This window comes from Corvus kubaryi, unplaced genomic scaffold (genome assembly GCF_017639235.1).
Source record: "Corvus kubaryi isolate FWS band 111438036 unplaced genomic scaffold, C.kubaryi_AGA036_p1.0 37260, whole genome shotgun sequence".
Classification (NCBI taxonomy): Eukaryota; Metazoa; Chordata; class Aves; order Passeriformes; family Corvidae; genus Corvus; species Corvus kubaryi.
In genome coordinates, this window is record NW_024581077.1 from 2457198 (window position 1) to 2475863 (window position 18666).

The 18666-nt window shown below is 42.3% G+C and overlaps 1 long non-coding RNA gene across 1 annotated transcript; it reads left to right on the top strand.

Annotated features, from left to right (window-relative positions):
* The first annotated feature begins 3097 nt into the window (after positions 1–3097).
* LOC121662655 lies at positions 3098–14198 on the top strand. The gene is made up of 3 exons (XR_006015364.1): positions 3098–4321; positions 6217–6363; positions 7436–14198. It is a non-coding gene; the product is annotated as an uncharacterized LOC121662655 (long non-coding RNA).
* Positions 14199–18666: the final 4468 nt, after the last annotated feature.

An 18666-nucleotide genomic window follows, 5' to 3' on the forward strand; every position in this document is an offset into this window, starting at 1 on the left:
GTGTGTGTGTGTGTGTCCCCGTGTGTGTGCACGCCCCGTGTCCTTGGGTGTCCCGTATGCGCATCCCGTGTCCTTTGCGTGTCCCACGTGTGTCCCCCGTGTGTGCTTGGTGTGTCCCGTGTGTGTCCCGTCTCCTGTCACACACCCGTCGCGGCACGGGGATTTATGTGCCTGTACAAAGCTATGTGTCTACTTCCTGAGGTCAAAGTCGCAGCCGTACGGATTTTGGGATGTCTGCCCTGAGAGCCGCCCGCACGAGTCGGCTGATTCTCATCGTGGTGCTGAGAGGTTTCAGTGCAGGGCAAGGAGCCCGCACTGAGCTCAGAATTAAAGGTCACCTTGCAGTTTGCTCGCAGCCTGTGACGGCAGCGACATGTCCTTCAGCTCACTCCACTCATGCACTCCTGTTCCCTCTGTTTCTCATGTCATCCCGCCTCTCCTGAGCCCCTGGATAATGTCAAACACTCTGTTTCCTGTCTTAGCTGGTATGGCCTCCTCACACACTTAAGGTCTGACTCCTGTGGTTATAGTGTTTGCAGGCTGACTCTGGAGAGTTTTGTAAACTTGCTGGGAAGTAGATTGGCATCTGCATGGCTCCAAGTGCAGAACTGTGTATTAAGTGCAAAGTCTTCCTAAAAAAAAACTCTTTAATTATTAACACAGTGATACCAGAAAAGTGAAAAAAATGCACACATGCACACACACACAATGTCCCGCGTGTCCCCTGTGTCCCGTCACCCCTGCAGGGGATGAATGTAGGGAGAAGCTGCCAGCAAGTCCCTCCGTGACAGGGGGCCGGCAGCAGCCCCCAGTGCCACAGCAGAGGGTAGGATGGCCAGCCGGGGAGACGATTAATTAAGGCTGAAAGGGACCGCTGGAGGTCATCTCATCCAAGCTCCCCTCTTAAGCAAGTTCCCCTAAAGCACGTCACTCAGGATTGTGTCCGGGCAGCTTTTGGATATCTCCAGTGAGGGAGGCTCCACAACCTCTCTGGGCAGCCTTCTACAGTGCTCGGTTACCTACATAGTAAGGAAGTTCTTCCTCGTGTTCAGGTGGAACTTCCTGTGCATTAATTTCTGCCTGTTGCTTCTTGTCCTCTTGCTTGGCACCACCAAGAAGAGCCTGGCTCCATCCTCTTGGCACACCCCCTTCAGATAGTTACAGATAATGACAAGGTCCCCCTCTCAGTTGTCTCCAGGCTAAACAGCCGCAGGTCCCTCAGCCTTTCCTCATATGAAAGTTGCTTCAGTCCCCTAATCACCTTTGGACACAATGGAGTTTTTATAAAACCGTGAAGGCAATGACTGATGACACAGTTACAGCTCAGTTGCAAAACTGGCATCTGGATCCAGCTTGAAATTTTGCTAATTTAGGGACCAAAGGGGCTGTGTGTATCAAGACCCGAGGATTTTACTTGGGTCTTTGTTAAATAACAGTTCAGAAACACTCTGTCCTGATGAAGCAAGTACACTCTGTATCTCCTTTGCTGTGGTCAAGAAGAGATTGTTTCAAGACCTAGGTGAGACATACATCCTATAGGATGTCTATAGGAAGATCAGCAAACTAACCTGCAGTCCAATGCAGACTTAGAACAGAAGCAGCAAGAAAATTCCGTCCTCTTACAGCCTGGCTCCAAATAATCCTGTTGTAGTGTTCGCCTCACTGATCAGACTTGAGACCAGCCTGTACCACTTCCAAAAAGATAAAACAAATTTGTCACTGATTTTGCAAACTCCTTTACTGTTCTTCCAAAGGAGCTTGCTGTGGGTGCAAGATCATACTTGCATTTCTATTTTAGCAGCCCACAGATGGGTAGGTTGGATGGTTCACAGAACTTGGGGCTGCTGAGAGACTTTTGCAGACTCCCAACAAATCTGCAGTAGGAGATCTTTGGCCTAAATAATTCAATTATGCTATTTCAGTCAAGCGTATCTGACCAACCAACCCTCTTTAGGTAGAACTCTGTCTATGACAGCTTGTATTTAAAATGTAGAAGGCCCTAGAGATAACTTTAAATTCAGGTTCAGTGCTGGGGTACAGCTCCCCTGCAGCTGTGGCTGTGTGGCTGCCTCAGGGAGTGAATATTGCTGTGTGCTGGCCCTTGCAGGGAAGCAGCCTTGGCAGTATAACCTGCTGCAGTGTTGTCTGGACTTTGGCTTGGACCTAGTGCCTTGCTTGCTGTTTTTGTATTACTCCGTAAAAAACTGCTTGTGGGCAGAAAAGGCAATTATTTCCTAAGTTACGGATTCTGGCTCTCTTTGCTTGCATGTTTTGGCCTTGATACTACTCTGGGCTTAGGGCTTGGTTGCTGCCTTGTATTTGTAGGCAGAGAGCTATGGCACATACAATAATAATAATTGCTCAAGCTAATGATTTCACATCTGACACACGTTTTTGCAGACAGTCCTGATTTTGGAACCACTTGCCCTGCTCAAGTTAAGGAAAAGTGGTAGGGAAGGATCCAACAAGATACTTTGTTCCTTTGTGCAGCACCCCTCATCAGCTGAAGAGTTACCTGCTCAGAACTGAAAGCTTTTTCGTGTCTCCTGTTGAGTCAGCGGAGGAAGACTCTGATGATGCACTGATAAAGAAAGCAGCACAGCCCTGACCTTGCTCCAGGCCCTTTTCCATGGGGTTGCAAAACTCTGAGAAGAAGCCCTGGGGGAGAAGCCACGTGGGAATACCGCTGATGGTCCAACTGGCATTGGATGCTACACCAGGCTACTCTGCCCTGGGAAATCTACCCTTGATTGGAATAGGGACAAAAAAGTCTCAGAAAAGGATGGAATCTCATGAATTAAAATAAAACACTGAAGACGTTTACTTTTGCCCCATAAGCGCCCAGGCTTTTCAAGAATGCTTCTTGTTGCATGAACAAGGCTCTATACTGGGAATAGCAGGGTGTGTCTGTAATGTTACTTAAACAAACACTAGTGGTGAATCCTGTGGCATAAAGCCAAGTGATGTGGCACACGCTGCTCAGAGCTTGCCTTGTAAATTCCAGGTGCCTTGGAGAGAGCTACCCAGAGTAGTCCCAAAACCAAAGCCAGGGAGAGAGCTAATTGCTAAGCAACATGAATGGTGGGTGAGTTGAGAGCTCAGCTTAGTCCCTGGTCTTTTTTGATGTAACAGAGTGAAATATACCAATGTGTCTGCATAAAAATGTAGGCTGACAAAAATATGAGCCTCATTATACTAGCAATGATGCCCTGGGCTCCACGCCTTGTGTCACAGAACAGAGCGATGTGGCAGCATCTCACTGCATTGAGACTCTGTTCCAGCTGCTCACGGATCCATTTGCAGCTGGGTTAACAAAATGCAGCTTCCAGCACAAGACTCTGGCCAGACTCACTCTTTAACAAGGTACCTTAAGTGATGGACATCACTGCAATCCTTTAGTTTACCCATGCAGATGATAACTGATTATATTATGGAGTCAGATGGCTTGGGTAGCAGTTGCTGAATGAAGAAAAGTAGTCCCTGCCTTTCCAGGTTGTAGTGCATCTCACAGTTTGGAACATTCTCTGCTGCTATCTTCAGCATCTGCCAAGTCTGCTACCTACAAATAAATTACGTATCTCATCCCATGAGAGTACCTGGAGATGTGAAGCTTTTTCTCTTGCCTTCACACTGAGCAGTTATCAGTGTTAGGAAGTGGCCTAACCGGGAATCCAAGGCAGAGCATTTAACTAATTAGAACAAAACCAGGCAGAAAAAAATAAACTGAGGAAAAACCAGGGGACTTGACATTTCAGGAGGCTTTGCCTTCCAAATACATTGGGATCTGGGAAATCTTGTCTCTAAATATTTTTAAATATCAGAACAATCTGGAAACATTTTAGCTTGGAAGAAATGTTATGCTTTGCCCTCTCCATTCCCTCATGTTGCTTTCCAACTTGTGATTTGGGGTTTTTTTTGCTATTTGTTTTCTCCCTTGGGACAAGGGATACAACTTTTCCCTGCTACTCATGCCGTTCTCAGTGCCTGCACTTCAGTTCTGCAAGTAACGTCTTTTTCTGATAAGAGCTGCTCTTTCCACCAGTAGGGTTTTTTTGCACTCACTTAATTTTCTGCTTTTCCCATTCTTCTACTCTCATTGTTATTATCCCTCTGTTTGTTCTCCAGCCATCTGTGCAATTGTCTCATCATAAAGTTTATGAAATCCAGACCAAAAAACATTCTGCTGCTAAAAAAGCTAGGAATTAAATCAATTCTTCTCTTCAGGTCAGTGGTGACAATGTGTACATGCAGATATCTACTTCCTCCAGTGAACTGCATAGGAACTCCAGTCTCCATTTCTTCTCAAAATCCAGGACAAATGGTAGGTACAGTATATAATTAGTTTCTTTAGAAATAAACCACAATCTTGTAACATACATCACTAATACATGAAATGGCTGTATTGAATGGGAGTGAATGGCCATTAATTGAGAGTATTTACTTTCTTCCAAGAAAAGAAGGGCCCTTTACGAACTACATTTCACCCTTGTGCCTGAAACTACTTACGCTTTTAACCCAACCCATTTTGCATTATTTGAAGAGAAATTCTCTTCTGGCTTGCAACCATGAATGCTACTTGTTCATTTCTTAGCAGGGGATAAGCTCAATACCCTTATGTTTGCGGATATTTCAAGGTAAAGGAATTATCTGGAAGTTTTCCCATTTTCCAGATGTAGTAATGTCCAAACTAAATATGGGATGGACTGTGGGATAATACCCTGTGAACACTTTAATACACACAGTAATATCCTCATGTTTATACAAATATGGATTTTTTTCCATACAGAAATGTTGCAGTCTTTCTTACAGAGGTACCAAGGATTATATTAAGAAAACAAAATCATAACATTCACCACACTGACTGTGTGGGCCAAACCAGGAGATGACATACTGAGCCATATTCATGCTACTGGCATCAGTTGAATTGTACTTCAACTGTATTTAGCCTATGGTGTTGCTGTTCCTGGAGACAGTGATTTCTTCTTTCTAAATCAGGTGACAGAATTGGTCATTAAAGGCTAAATTAAGCCACTGCTTTCACTACAGAAGGAATGAGAGGCAGTGTATGTGGACACACCATCCCAAGAGCAGCCCAAAACAGCAGCTGTGACCCTGCTGCTTCTTCTCTGCTCTCCTGCTTTCCAGGAAAGTGCTTTCTGTAGTTCTGGAAGGAATGCAAAAATCAGTCTTGCATCATCTGGGTACCTCGGCTTGAAACCCCTTTGCCCGGTTCCCTACCTTTGTTTGACTGAAACCACTACAACACACCTTTACACCACCCAAAGAGAGCAAAATCTTTTCTGGTGCTATCAAAAGGTATGGCTGCCCATGCTCTACAGTCACAGTGCTGTGTCTGGAGTTCATGTCCTTCCTCTGCCATCCTCTTGTCTTGATGGTTATCAAATTGAGCAGTCAGGAAAGACCTGTCTCACATAGCTCCGACGTCCTTCATTTCTGCCTACCAGGTGGGGGCAGCAGCCTTCAAACATGCAGGTGGTAATCACCTTTCCAAGACCATGGGTGGGACGGATGGGAGCAGCTGGGATTCCACGCTGCTGCACGCAGGAAGCTCAGAGGCAGCATCAGACGGGTCTCCACTCCTAAAGAGGTCCAAGAAGTCAAGTAGAGCTCTGTACCTCTATTGTGTATGACACCTGATAGCTAAATTGCTATCTGGAACTTTTTGGGGCCTTTTGTATGATACCTGAGATCAATATGCTATAGAGAGGTCTGGCCCTAAGTAGGATAGATACCATCCAGTCACTGTCATTTGCCCATAGGAGCAGCAGTGAGTGGTGGGCTGTTCTTCAGCAGCGTCAATGCCAAGGATCTCTCAGTAAGTAGGAGAGAAAAAGGAGACAGGAATGAATGATGACATCCTCAAGTAAAAACTTTTGTTTGCCACTCCCAACTTTTTTGAGGTCATTATTGAGACATTATTTATTCTTCAAACACAAGCATTTTTCAGTCATGATCTTAAGAAAATACTCAGAAGGTGCCATTTTTTTTTCCTGTTTTGGAGTTTCTAGTGTGCTTAAAGGTTCTGTAATAAAACTGTCCATCCATCACGTTGGGGTGCTGAGGCCACAGACAGAAATGTAATTATTCTAAAGCAATTTAGCACCCAACAGCTCCTTTGAAAATTAATGATAGTTTTGAGGAACTCAGCGCTTTTGAAAAGGCTTTCAATTTAATCCTGATTTTCTTTTTTTCCAGAAGAATAATGAACAATAAATTTCAGCTATGTAGTTTTCAAATGCTCATGTTGAAATAGCCTCATCACTCGTGCTGCCAGCACTTGGATGTCACAGCAGTAGACTTCAACAGCCTAAGTAGCAGTTGCTGAACTACTTCATTTTTCAGGTTTGTATTTTCAAACAGGCAGTGTTTGTGGGTTGTCCTGGGTTAATAAACTACACTGTCCTTCAGCAGGACTGTGGCTGTCCAAAGCTGGGATCAAGGTGAATGGCTCAGAGGAGGCTCTTTGAGGCAGGCTGCTCCCTTTGCCTTTATTTTCCCACTTTGCTGCCAATTGTCTTGAAAGTGCTTTTAATTACAAATTAAAGAAACAACACGCCCATGATTACTATTAGCTTTTGAAATACTGTGTTTAGGTGGGAAGATGCAGCTTTAGACATCCACATTTGGACCTCCTGTCCAAAATCGAGGCAGTGTAAAAAACAGTTGTGGATTTGCTGGAACTGCAACATCAGGCTCTGCTGTTGGTTCATCTCTGCTGGACCAAGCTTTGTGAATGTATATGAACAAGAATCAAGGAAACAAGTTGAAGCAAACAAGTTAAAACACTCAAAAGAACCATTTTTAAACACAGAAGCATTCAGAGAACAAAACCTTCTTTTCAGTACCTCTGGCTCATTCCTAGAAGCCATTTCTAACATTTCTGATAAATAAGTTGAGAAAGTCACTAAAGCCTAGCAACATCACAGTGTCCCTAGGAAAAAGAGAAGCACCAAAGAGCCTTGAGAAAACTCTGAATAATGCAGAAAGCAAGAATAAATGTTTATATATGTGGTATTGTTAAAACTCTCAAGCAGCATAAACACAATAAACAATAGCAAAGAATAGGATATTTCTGTTTGTTTCCCCACACTTGAGATGACCTAACCTACCTTAAGCATGGTTCTACTTTGGGACGTGTGAGTTATTTGATCAACCCAAACTTGTGAAAATAAACACTATTATTCTACTGTTTACATTCTTTTGTTCTCTGTAAATAGACTGAGGACTAGCAAAGTAAATTATAATAAAATACAAATCAAAATAAAAACTGCCGATAAAGCAGAAACAACACAGGTGGAAAAAAATGTAATAAACACAGAAATAATGAAGTTAAATACTCATCACTGAGCACAGCTCTGTGTGCTCCAGATGACTTTGTCACTGTTTTATGGTTGTGTTCTGATCTCATTTACAGACACCTCCTGCAGAGACTTCCCTCATGCTAAGACATCCCTGGCATGACCAAGAGAAAAACTTAACATCTTGGGGTCAGTATTTTCAGAGAACCCTGTGGAGTTAGGTCTTCAGATTTCATTGGATTTCAGTGCAGGTTGAACACCTAAATTTGTGTCTCTGAAAAAAATCCCGTTGTAAAGTAATAGCCCACTTCTTTGTCCCTACCCTGTATTGTCTTCCAGACACTATTTTCCAGTGTTTTTTCTAGTTGTAAGTAAATGCTGTGGGACTATATTAGTATCTGAGGATCCAGCTAGAAGAGATGAACTTGATTATAAAGTCTTTATTAAGAATAGGTTTGCTCTCTGGGCCCTAGGCCCAAAACTTCATCCATGCCTCTGTGTGGCAGTGACATCTTGAAGGCGTGTCTTTCAGATCAGTTAATGTCCAGATTTGTGCACATCATGTGTTAAGAATTACTACTGTTTGTAACATCAATGATAGGGCTTTCACCACTCCCTGGGAGAAGTCATTTTGCAGCCTGATATATGTCACTGTTGGAAGGCTTCTCTTGATATTTTTATAATGGTTTTTTAGCACTGGAAGACTGAAGATAGAAAGCAAAAAGCTCACTGTGTTGGCTAGAGCTCAGTATGCATGTGCCTATGCCTGTGCATAGAGATGAGGTAACTGGTCAGACATGGTATCATTTTACATTCCCCTCCCACACCAGAAAAGCACCTTCCTTCTTTATCCTATTTATAGAAAATAAAAGAATTTCCTTGGTTCTTTTTTTGGACAAGAAATGTATGTTAATGTTTTACACAGATCTCTTCAGTCAGAAGCCCAGGAGGGAATCAATACAGCCCTGGCTGGGAGAGCATGCTGCCTCTAAAAACAAGGCAGTAAGGATAGTTAATGACCTGATGTCCACAGATGTCCAAATTCTGTCTCAATGCCAAAAAAAAGGATTAACCCAAATGATATAGTTCAAGTAAGTTCCCTCATAGCAGAACTTAAGCAAACTTCACAGGGGAAATCATAATGTATGCAAGAAATTGTACCTTCTCCTGGCACTCCCCCACCCACTGAACTGCATCCATCTCTGCTTAGGGAGAAAGACGTAAAAATAGCACAGAAAAGCATACTTTCAGAGGATAAAGTGAAATTTTAAGTTAACTAAATAGCTCAGGTTGAAAGAGTATGCAGCTTTTACCAATGTATGAAGGAGTTATAACTACTGGTGGTCCAAAAAAAGAGATACACAAGTTTACACACTTACCTGAAGTTCATTGTCTCAAAACAAATGTCGCTTAACATCCAGCAACTCAGTTTGGTTTAGCCAAAGAAAGTAAATCCATCTCTCACCAATACAGCTTTCCAGAAGGATTTTTGAAATCCTGTTTTCCCTTGTGTCTACTTAACAAATGATCTCTGGAAATGCTGGCTATTTACTTACAGAAATCATATTCTTGGGACCCAGTTTATCCTTTCATAATTCAAAGGCTGGAGGGGCATGGTATTACGTTTTATGTGCGAGTCTTACAATAAAGATGTTAAAATGATCCTCTAGTCAGGCTGAAGAATATTTATCCTACAGTCATGCACTGTTGCCCAAGGGTTTTTGTATAAATTCTTCCTTGATCCGCACTCTCCTATTTAACTTGAGCCTCTGTTAGTTCCTCTTACCTTTTACCCAACTGCCTGAAGCAGCTAAGGAATGAGACACACATCCTGAGCTCCTTTGATAGTCAAGGCAGAGGGAAGCATCTCCAGTGCAGCCACCTTAGATCTGAACTGGACTCAATTACCTTCTCTATCTGCCTTGCCCACGCGGTATTCAATGGAGGCTAACCCAGCACCCGCAAAGGCTATCAAAAAACTACATCCCTGCATCAGATGCATAGGAAGGAGAGGCAGGCTTTGGGGCAGCACAGAGAGGGTCACTGGCTTTTGCAGTGGTTGCCTTCCACTGCAGTCATCTTGGCATGGTGGCAAAGAGAGCCTTTGAGAGCCTTTCCTGCAGGATTACAACATGGAGGGGTCACTCTACCTCAGCCTCAGGAACCAACTGCACTGGAAGGGCAGATACGGTGGCTTTTGTCTAAATTTGGAGCCCAATTCTTCACTGCTTTTCCCCATATGATGAGAGCAAAGGGGGTTGTTTTTGTGTTTATCTTCTTTCCAATTAATTTCTTCATATATTTGAAGTAATTTTATATCATAAACTGAATAATAACCTCGCCTCTCAATATAGCACCATGCCCAGTTGTAGCCTGAAATTTTCATATTTGGGAAATAATCTGCTCCAGTTTTACATGGGGAATATTTAGGTTGGATGGCAGCTTTCTTACATTTTTTCAATGCACTTTTTTAGGAGTTTTCTTTTTATATTTTTCATAATTCCCCAAGGATGTGTGTATAGTGTCAACAGTACTGAATGACATGATCTTTTACTGTAAGGAACTGAAATATCATGGTAATCTAGTTTTCATGGTAATTTGGCCCATGGAAGTCTCTCCCAGGGATAAAAATGCCTGAGAAAAATGGAATTCACATAAACTCTCATTCTTTTCTATGTTCATGTATGAGTCTATGGGGAAATAGATGAATTGTCAGCCTCCAAATATAAATTACACTGCCCAAGAATGAAAGATCAGTACATGCTCAAATTCCAGATCCAGTAATAATAAAAATAAAATTCAGCATTAGTTCCATTGATAACAAAACCTCAGTACAGTGCAAAAATACCACCGTGATCAGCACAATATACAAGAAGAAGGGTGCGGTTCCCTCACAGCTGAAGCCAAACTAAGCTGATCTGTTTCCTTTCACGGTCACACCACCCCTCCTTGTCATCACAGCACTATTTATTTTATTCTGTTAGTTTTCTAACAATTAGTACCTGGGCCTACCATGCCCTGCCAGGGAGTCAGAGGAAGAGCACATATGTACAAAGTGTAAGGTGGGTTGCACTCCACATAATCGCCTGTATGCGTGCAAGGAACATAAGGCAAATGTAGAATGGCAGCAAAGCCTTCTGCACAAGACAGAATGGCATTATTTATGCACCAACTAATTTGAAAGTCCTTTGGTTTGTGTAACAGTAATCTATATGATTGATTTGCCATCTTGGATAGAAATTAGGAAACCTGTTTGCCAAAGACTTGCCAAACCAGTCCTTCTCAATGTCTGGTATGACATTTATGTGTTTGTCTTCCTGTGAACGTAGGACTAGTTTAAGTGTATAGGAATAGGTAAAGAAAAAGAAAAGCTATGAATATCATATGGTTAATGGAAGAGCAGCTCTGTCTGTGTGAGAAAGGGGAATAAACTATTCTGGAAGAGAAAGTAGAATAAAGCAGATATCTTTTGCAATTATATCCATGCTGGGTGTATAAATATATTAGCAAAAACTCATCTCCTTAAATAAAATAACTATACAGCTCTCAAACTGAATGCATACTGAAATCATTTAAAGAGAAAACAACCATAAATAAATAAATTTTTTTTTAAGTCAGAAAAAAATAAAAGAATCACAGTGGAGACAAGAATTTGGAAATAATTAGCACTCAGTAACTGTGTTTTAAATGGCCCACAAAGTGAAGAATAGTGCCACTGTAAACTGGGCAGTCCAGCTAGAACTGGAAGACTCAAGTATTGCTGCTTATTTAAAGTTCTCTGTGATTCTATAAGGACCTGGAGGCAGTGGTGTGTATAACTTAAAGCTGCATTACTAGTGCATGACGCGGCTCCCGAGAGCAATGTCCCATATCCGCACCGGGACAGGTTTCACTCCTGTGTCCAGTTCCCCCTTTGTGTATTCACAGGCACCACAAAAGCAACGTGAATGCAGCAAACTTCACCTCTTGGCAGATGTCGAGTTTCTTTCCCAGGAGAATGACCCTGCCGCCTGCCTAACACAATACAAAGAAGGGTTTTTTCCAGCCGTGCCCTGCAAGTCAATACTCGCTGTTATGTAACTAAACACAGCATATCAGCTCACATAGCCTTTTTAATGGGGAAAAACAGTACTTTTTAAGATTTGTGGCCAGATTCATCACACGCCTGACAGCTCTGTGCTGCTCCAATGACACAGAACAGCTTTCAGCCTGCAATAACTGATTGACTAAACCAGCTCGTCATGGTATCACTGGAGCAGTGCAAACCAGCTGAAGCATAACAGTAAACCTACCTCCTCAGCTTTGATTTTGAGGGATTTATATCTCAGCCTGATATAATTTCCAAAGATAAAACATTTAATGGATTAATTAATTAATATGCATGCTTAAAAGCTTGATATTTACTTATTTGGTAATAAGTTAATTAACTTAAATGTTTGAAATCTTAGTGCTTATTTACTGGGTAATACATTTGAGGAGAAAGCACTGTAGGATGATTTTTAAAAAATCTGTCCCCCTGTGTCCATAAGCATGTTTGTGTGATGTTGGTGACAACTGGACGTGAGGACGAGGACTGAGTGCAACCGGGGTGAGTTAGGAGCAGTAAGTTATCTCAGCATCTCACATAAGGCAGAAAGAGTCCCTCTTAAATCAAGTCCACTGAAATTTGCTTCACAGAATGTGCAAAACGACACCAAAAGCCAAGTGCAATGTTGCTTATGGACAGCAAACACACAGGAAATAACCTCTGATGCTGCCATAGAATTAAAGCAAAACAGGATGCAGAAAGGTTTAGTGGGAAAGATGACTCTGCAAAAAGGAAACTAAGCCTTATTTATAAAGCAAGACTCATGACCTTTCAGGGAGAGAGAGCCCAGCCTGTCATTTTCTACCGTGGCTAAATCACGCCTCATGAGCAATCAGTCTATTATTTCCAAAATTTTCAGGCTAATTTGCTATTGCGAAATGAAACTTCTTCAAACGAGACAAAAGGTGCATTCCTCCTTCACGATTGCACTCTGCACATGCCAAATCTGAAGTTACAAACCCAAGCTGTTTTGGACTTATCTGAGCATTAAAAAAAAAGGGGGGGGGGAGGGGGGACCTCAGAACAATCTTCGGAGAAGAAAACTGTTCATCAGTTTCCAAAAAACACCAATCACTTGGGCTAAGGTCAGTTTGGGAAATTTCAAGCCAAAATGTGAGGTTCTGAGCATTATAGAAGTAATGGTGAGCAGCAGTTTAAGCTGAAAGTCATTCTGAGAGACAAAAACATTAATTCCAAAGTTCATGTTGAGTTTTGCCTCCACCATGACTCTGATTTTCAAAAGTCTACTGATTGTCCCAAAGGGAAGAGATGTTCTTGAAACCAGTTATGCTGCATCTCTGAAGCAGAGCTTTCCTGAGAGGTCTGTCAAAATTAGGCAAGGGAAGAGGGCAGGGTGTTTTGGACAGGATTTGTATTTTAGGACAACATTCTATAAATGTAGATACACTAGGGAAAAGTCATTGTACAAATGTTTTTGTCTCACTAGATCCTGAGAGTGACTTTGCCTCACAGCTTCTTGCCTGTTCTGCTAGGCTGGTTGGAGAGGTATATCAATCCGAATTATATGAGGAAAGAGGCTTTTGGAAAACTGATTAAAAGTTTTTTAAAAATTGAAGTTATTCTCTAAGTTAGAAAGAGAAGTACCTGTGTGAAAAAAAAATATTGACACATAGATGAAGTGACCTAAGTGGCCTTTATATGGACACCATTCATCTTATGAAATTTATGGACAGCTTTGCTCCCTGTTTCCCATGGAACACTGTGTGTGATACCTCTGTGCCACCTGGATTTCTAACCCCACCCATCACCTGAAAAATACTCTTGTATTATTGAATGGTTTTGATGCTATCTAAATGCAAAGGATTTATGCATATTAAGTAGAACTGAAACTTCCTGTTTACAATGCTATAAAAGCAAATTCTGAGGTCTCTCTGCAAACCAAATATTGACTTTTAAGGGTCATGGAGCAACTATTGACCCAAATTGGCATGCAAGGAATTACACATCTGAATCTAGATATGGGATCTGTGTCACAGCTTAGCTGCACTGAAGCACCATTGAGAAATTACAGTCATAACTGCATGAAAACAGAGATTCACAGCCTGTCAGGAGACTTGTGCTCTAGACTCACTACTGATATTGTCTGGGTCTCCCTTTGCACAGAGAGCTGGCTCACATGGAGTCACAAAAGGTAGAAACCTAAAGAGAGTATCCTGAGAGTTTCAGGAGCCAAATCCCATTGGGTCAGTCCCAGAAGGATTCTGCAGTGTGCTATGGCAGGTAAATTTTCATATAATATATGCTTTATTTTAAAGTCTGGGACAAGTCCTGTCCCACTGAGATCAGTGTTGATTGATTCAACTTCATGGAATACAAGTGCCACAATGTGCACTACCTTGGGCACTGGTGTTATCTGTATTATATCTGCTCTCTACGATTACCTGAAGCCAAGTTGGGGGCAGTCTCTTCTCCCAGTGAACAATAGAACAAGAGGAAATGGCCTCAAGTTGCACCAGGAGAGGTTTAGATTATATATCAGGAAAAATTGCTTTACTGAAGAGGTGATTATGTGCTGGAACAGGCTACTCAAGGAAGTGATGGAATCACCATTCCTGGAAGTGTTCAAAAAACATGTAAATGTGGCACTTAGAGACATGGTTTAGTGGTGGACTTGGCAGTGCTGGATTAGTGCTTGCAGTGGATGATCTTCTCCAACTTTAATGTTTCTATGATTCTATGAACACTTTATATGTAAAACCCCTGATATTTGTGTGTGTAAATATATTCGCATATCTGTATCTACACATGTGCATAAACACATATGCAGCTCATTGCACTGGGTTTGTTTCTGACATTGCGTAAAGCCACGTTCACTGGAAGTGTCATGACGATACCACTTCTTTTCTGACTGTTACTGGACAATTGAAATGATGATGATAATGGATAACTACAGCAGGATAAATGCAAACTGGGGAATATATGTATTTCCTGCTTTAAAAGGGTCAGCCTCACGAAGGACAGAACTAAGGGAGAAAACTTATGTTAAGCTTGTGAATAGTAATTAGGAAACCATTTAAAATATATTGCTGGATGCTTGCAAAGACATCACTGAATAAAGAAGGTGATTGATTTAGGTCTTGATTTTGAGATAGAAGGTCCTGATTAAAAAATTCAACTGGAAATTCAGATGGAAAAAAATTAAAATTCTTTAATAAAATTTAAAAATTATGAAGTTAATTAAGTTTAATAAAAGCATAAATGTCAAAGAGTAGGAAGGAGACATTGATTTGAATTAATATAAATCCAAAACGAATTACAAGAATGTAATAAAATATACAAACCAAAAAAAATTAATGGACAGATGGTCAAAGACAATATTGTTTTATGTAAATTGAGTCTAAAAGAAAATCATTAATGGTACAAGTCTGTTACTTGATGGAAGCTGTGGAATTGTCAGTAAACGAAACAGGTAACAGTGAGGTTCAACAGTCATTTTTGTTGTATATTGAAAAATACATATGAGCTGAGTTGCATAATATAGATAACTAATAGTAATTAAGTCATTCTTAAAATTTCAGTGTCCCAAAACTGCTCTAGAATGTATACATTTTAAAACCCCTATCTGTTTAGATTTTTTGTATCCAATATCTTTAAAAGAACTTTCTGGCAGGCAATAGCAATATTTTCTGTCATCAATTCCCAGGAGACTGGCTGGGAGGCAGAAACTGTTCTCACCCAGTACTAGACACCTCTTTGAGAGTTTTCATCTCTGGGCTGGTCATCCTACATTCCTTTTACAGTCAGCTGAGAGATAGAGGCATTTCTAGAATGAAATTCATCTGACCAAAAGCTGACATCTATGTTTGGTTAAAATAATGACGTCCTAATGTGGTATCCACAGGATTTTTAGAAAACCAACAGGATGCCCAAGCTTTCTCAGATCTGCCTGCAAGATATCAGTCCTGGCTCTCCTTGCGATGCAGTGGGAGAGATCATGTCCTTGGAAGTCTAAGCAAGGTCTTCTTGTAGGACTGAGATTTTGACACAAGTATCACTCCAATGAGAAAGCTGAGCCATGTTCTACCACTGCAGTTCAGGCAAATGTTGATGCATTGAAAATGTTCATAGAAGAGTTATGAACCTTCTTAGATACCCTGCAAGGTAATGGAACAAATAATGGTAAGCATTACTTATTTTTGTAGTGTAAAAGTATGCCCATGGCTTTAATAAATATGCAAAAAAAAGGCATACAAACTTATGCAATACTAAAAACAAGATAATAATAAGTAGGATTTTGTATTAACATCCTTCCTATTATGTAAGCTGCCTTCTGCAAGTGTCTGTCTATCCTGGCTTTAGCTGACTCGAAAGGGACCAAGAGGGCTTAGACTGCTAATTCAGACACATCTATTTACACTGTAAAGGATGGTTTGGGCTGAAAGTGGTATTTAAACAGCAGGGTAAAATCTTACTCCTTTAAAATAAAAAATATGAATAAAGAACTGGGAAAGGCACCTTACAATAAGAAACCCAGGAAGTTCAATCTATTTTACTTACTAAAAAAAGCCAAAAGGTAACTTAATCACAGACTGACATTACCTACAGGGATAATCCCAATAATGACTTCTCAACCTGTCCAGCAAAGACAGAACAAAAGTCAGTGGCTGGAAGCTGAAGATAACTCAGACTAAAAACTAAATGTAATTATTGGTGGCGACAATAAATAATAATTATAAGGGTGGCTGCTGATCCTTTAACTAAAGAACCCTCAAAATCAAATTTATTAAAAAAAATGCTGCAAATCAGGCAATCAATAATCAAGGAAGGAATATAACTTTTGCTGTGCCAGATTCAGGCCAGTGTCTCACACTGCCCAGTAATTTAAGAATCTATAAATCCACTATCCAGGAGGTTTCCTATTTTGATCTATTTAAAGAAAATGTTATCTACATGCTTATCATGGTGACATTGAATCACTGTTAATATATGCGTAAGGTTCAAAGCAGGTTAATTGCCATTTTTTCCAACTCCAACTTCTCATATGATTTGCCACAGCCTCTCACAGCACTCTTGTTTTGAAAACTAATTCCCATTATCTAAAAGACTTTCCAAAGCAAACACAACAATGTAGCACTTTCTAATATTTATTTTGTATTCTCAAAGAAGAGGCAATACTGGTACGAGGGTTTTTTTGGAGGGGGAGAGTTCTTCTACAAAGGTATTTGTGTCCGCTGCAGTTTTACTTACCCCAAGGACCAGGTCCATGGGTTGACGGCTTTGCTTTGTAACTTCTGAATATGCAGTAGGTGGTTTATTTCGTGGGAATTAGGTAAAGGCCTTGTTCTGGTAGCAGCAAACTCCACTTCAGTGCCTAACTGCAGCAGGAGACAGCAGATGAAAAGGGGTTTCATATACTAAGACAAAGATGCGTAGTTTTTAAGGTCGTTATGATTCTCCCTCTAGCCTTCTTTCCTACATAATTTGGAAAAAAAAGAAACTCCAACCAAAACCTTCTCCCATGGAAGCCTGCCTCCTATTTTGAGGTGTTTGACTGCATGGGGAGCACGCCTCACCCATTCCCTGTGCTTGTGTCCTGTCAATGGTAAACTCGGCGGTGCTGGCAACATGTGCAGCACACCATGTGCGTTCACAGCATTATCACCCACCCAGATTAGCAGCTGAGCACTGCTGGGTGCAGACAGCAATGCCTGCAGGTAAATATGGGCCTTGCAAGATATGGTTGAGTTGCTGACTCCATTGCAGGCTCCTTGCCTGACCTTGGGACTGGAGCACTGTCTGCCCCTGTGTTTAAAAAGTTAAGATAGTATTACTCGTCTGCCTCACAAGGATTTTGTGAGGTTAGAGACACTGTTTATTCAAGCTAGACATAAGTGTTACAGCAATGAGAGCTATGTAAATACCTACGCTCAGGAAACCTCAATTAAAGCACGACCCATCTTGCTAGAGGAAAGCACACTTAATGCCCATCAGTCCCTGCAATGTCCCAGGACAGCTCACACACAGTTTCCCCTCTCAGAGGTGAAGAAACCCCACTGGCGATGGAGCCTCAGAGGGAAAACCTGCAGTGAGAGAGCACAGAGCACTTCATAGCGTGGGTCTTGCTGTGATTTACAGTGTCGTGCTTGGTAAGGAGCAATAGCTGAGGGGTGGCTGATCCCATTAGTCCCAGTCTTGGCTGACCAACTGAGCTGGGGAATGATGGGGAGCAGTGAAGGCCCTGAGGTGTGTTCAGAGGCATAGCTGCCTGTGACAGACACCCTCGGGAGCACACGCACATGCTACATGCTGTATGCACACAGAAGGAGGTTGCTTAACCAGGGTTTTACAAATATTTTCAATGTGCTTTACAAACAATTCATTAATAGATGACATGTTTTTGCTAAAGGCACAACCAGCTCAACCAGATTTTATTACAGGTGTAAATAATATCAAGAGAATTTAAGTGTGAGCCTCATTTCTCTGCTCTTAATCCCTCCTCCTGCTGACATGTTAAAGGTCTGCTTAATCATCCAGCATTTTCCTCCCAAATTCACAAATGCTTCATCCACACTTACTTTTTTACAGGGATTTAGACGAATGCCAGGAGGTATCTAGCAGTGCCCTGCAGGTTTCATGGCCCCAATGAAAAAACAAACAACGCTACAGCCCAGATGTGACCCAGCAGCAGTGCAGTTTAACCCATTGAGAAGACAAAGCGGTAGCTTAGAAAACCACCCCGGACATTTTTAATCCGACTGTGGAAGAGCTGAGCACTTTTGGGCTGGAGAAAGGCCAGAAGTGGGGGGAGGATTGGGGCACGATGAGCCCAAACACGTCTGCTGAGCCCAAACACATCTGCACGGGGCTCAGCCTACCCTGTCCCTGTGGAGCCGAGCTTGGGGAGCCCCTGGGACCAACACCCCTGGTGGGAACACTGGGAATAGTGACGATGTCTCCCAGGGGCGCTGGCCACACGGGACAGAAGGGGGGACCTGTTGTAGGGAGAGCAGACACGGACAGGAGTCCCCGGCGTTTCTAAGGGAGGAAGGGTGGGGGGGCAGCTAGTGGGTCACCAAGGAGAAGGGGCCCCTGCGAGGAGGGGTGGAATGCAGCCGCTGGAAGTGCGCTCCTCGGGGTTGAGGGTGAGGGTCGGGGCTCCCCAGGGGCGGAGGGGAACTGCTCGGTGCCAGGCTAAGGTAGCACCCCGTGCCGTGCCGTGCCGTGCCGTGCCGTGCCGTGCCGCGCCGTGCCCTCCCTGCGCGGAGGCGCGGCGGGGCGCTGCGCGGGGCGGGCTCCCGC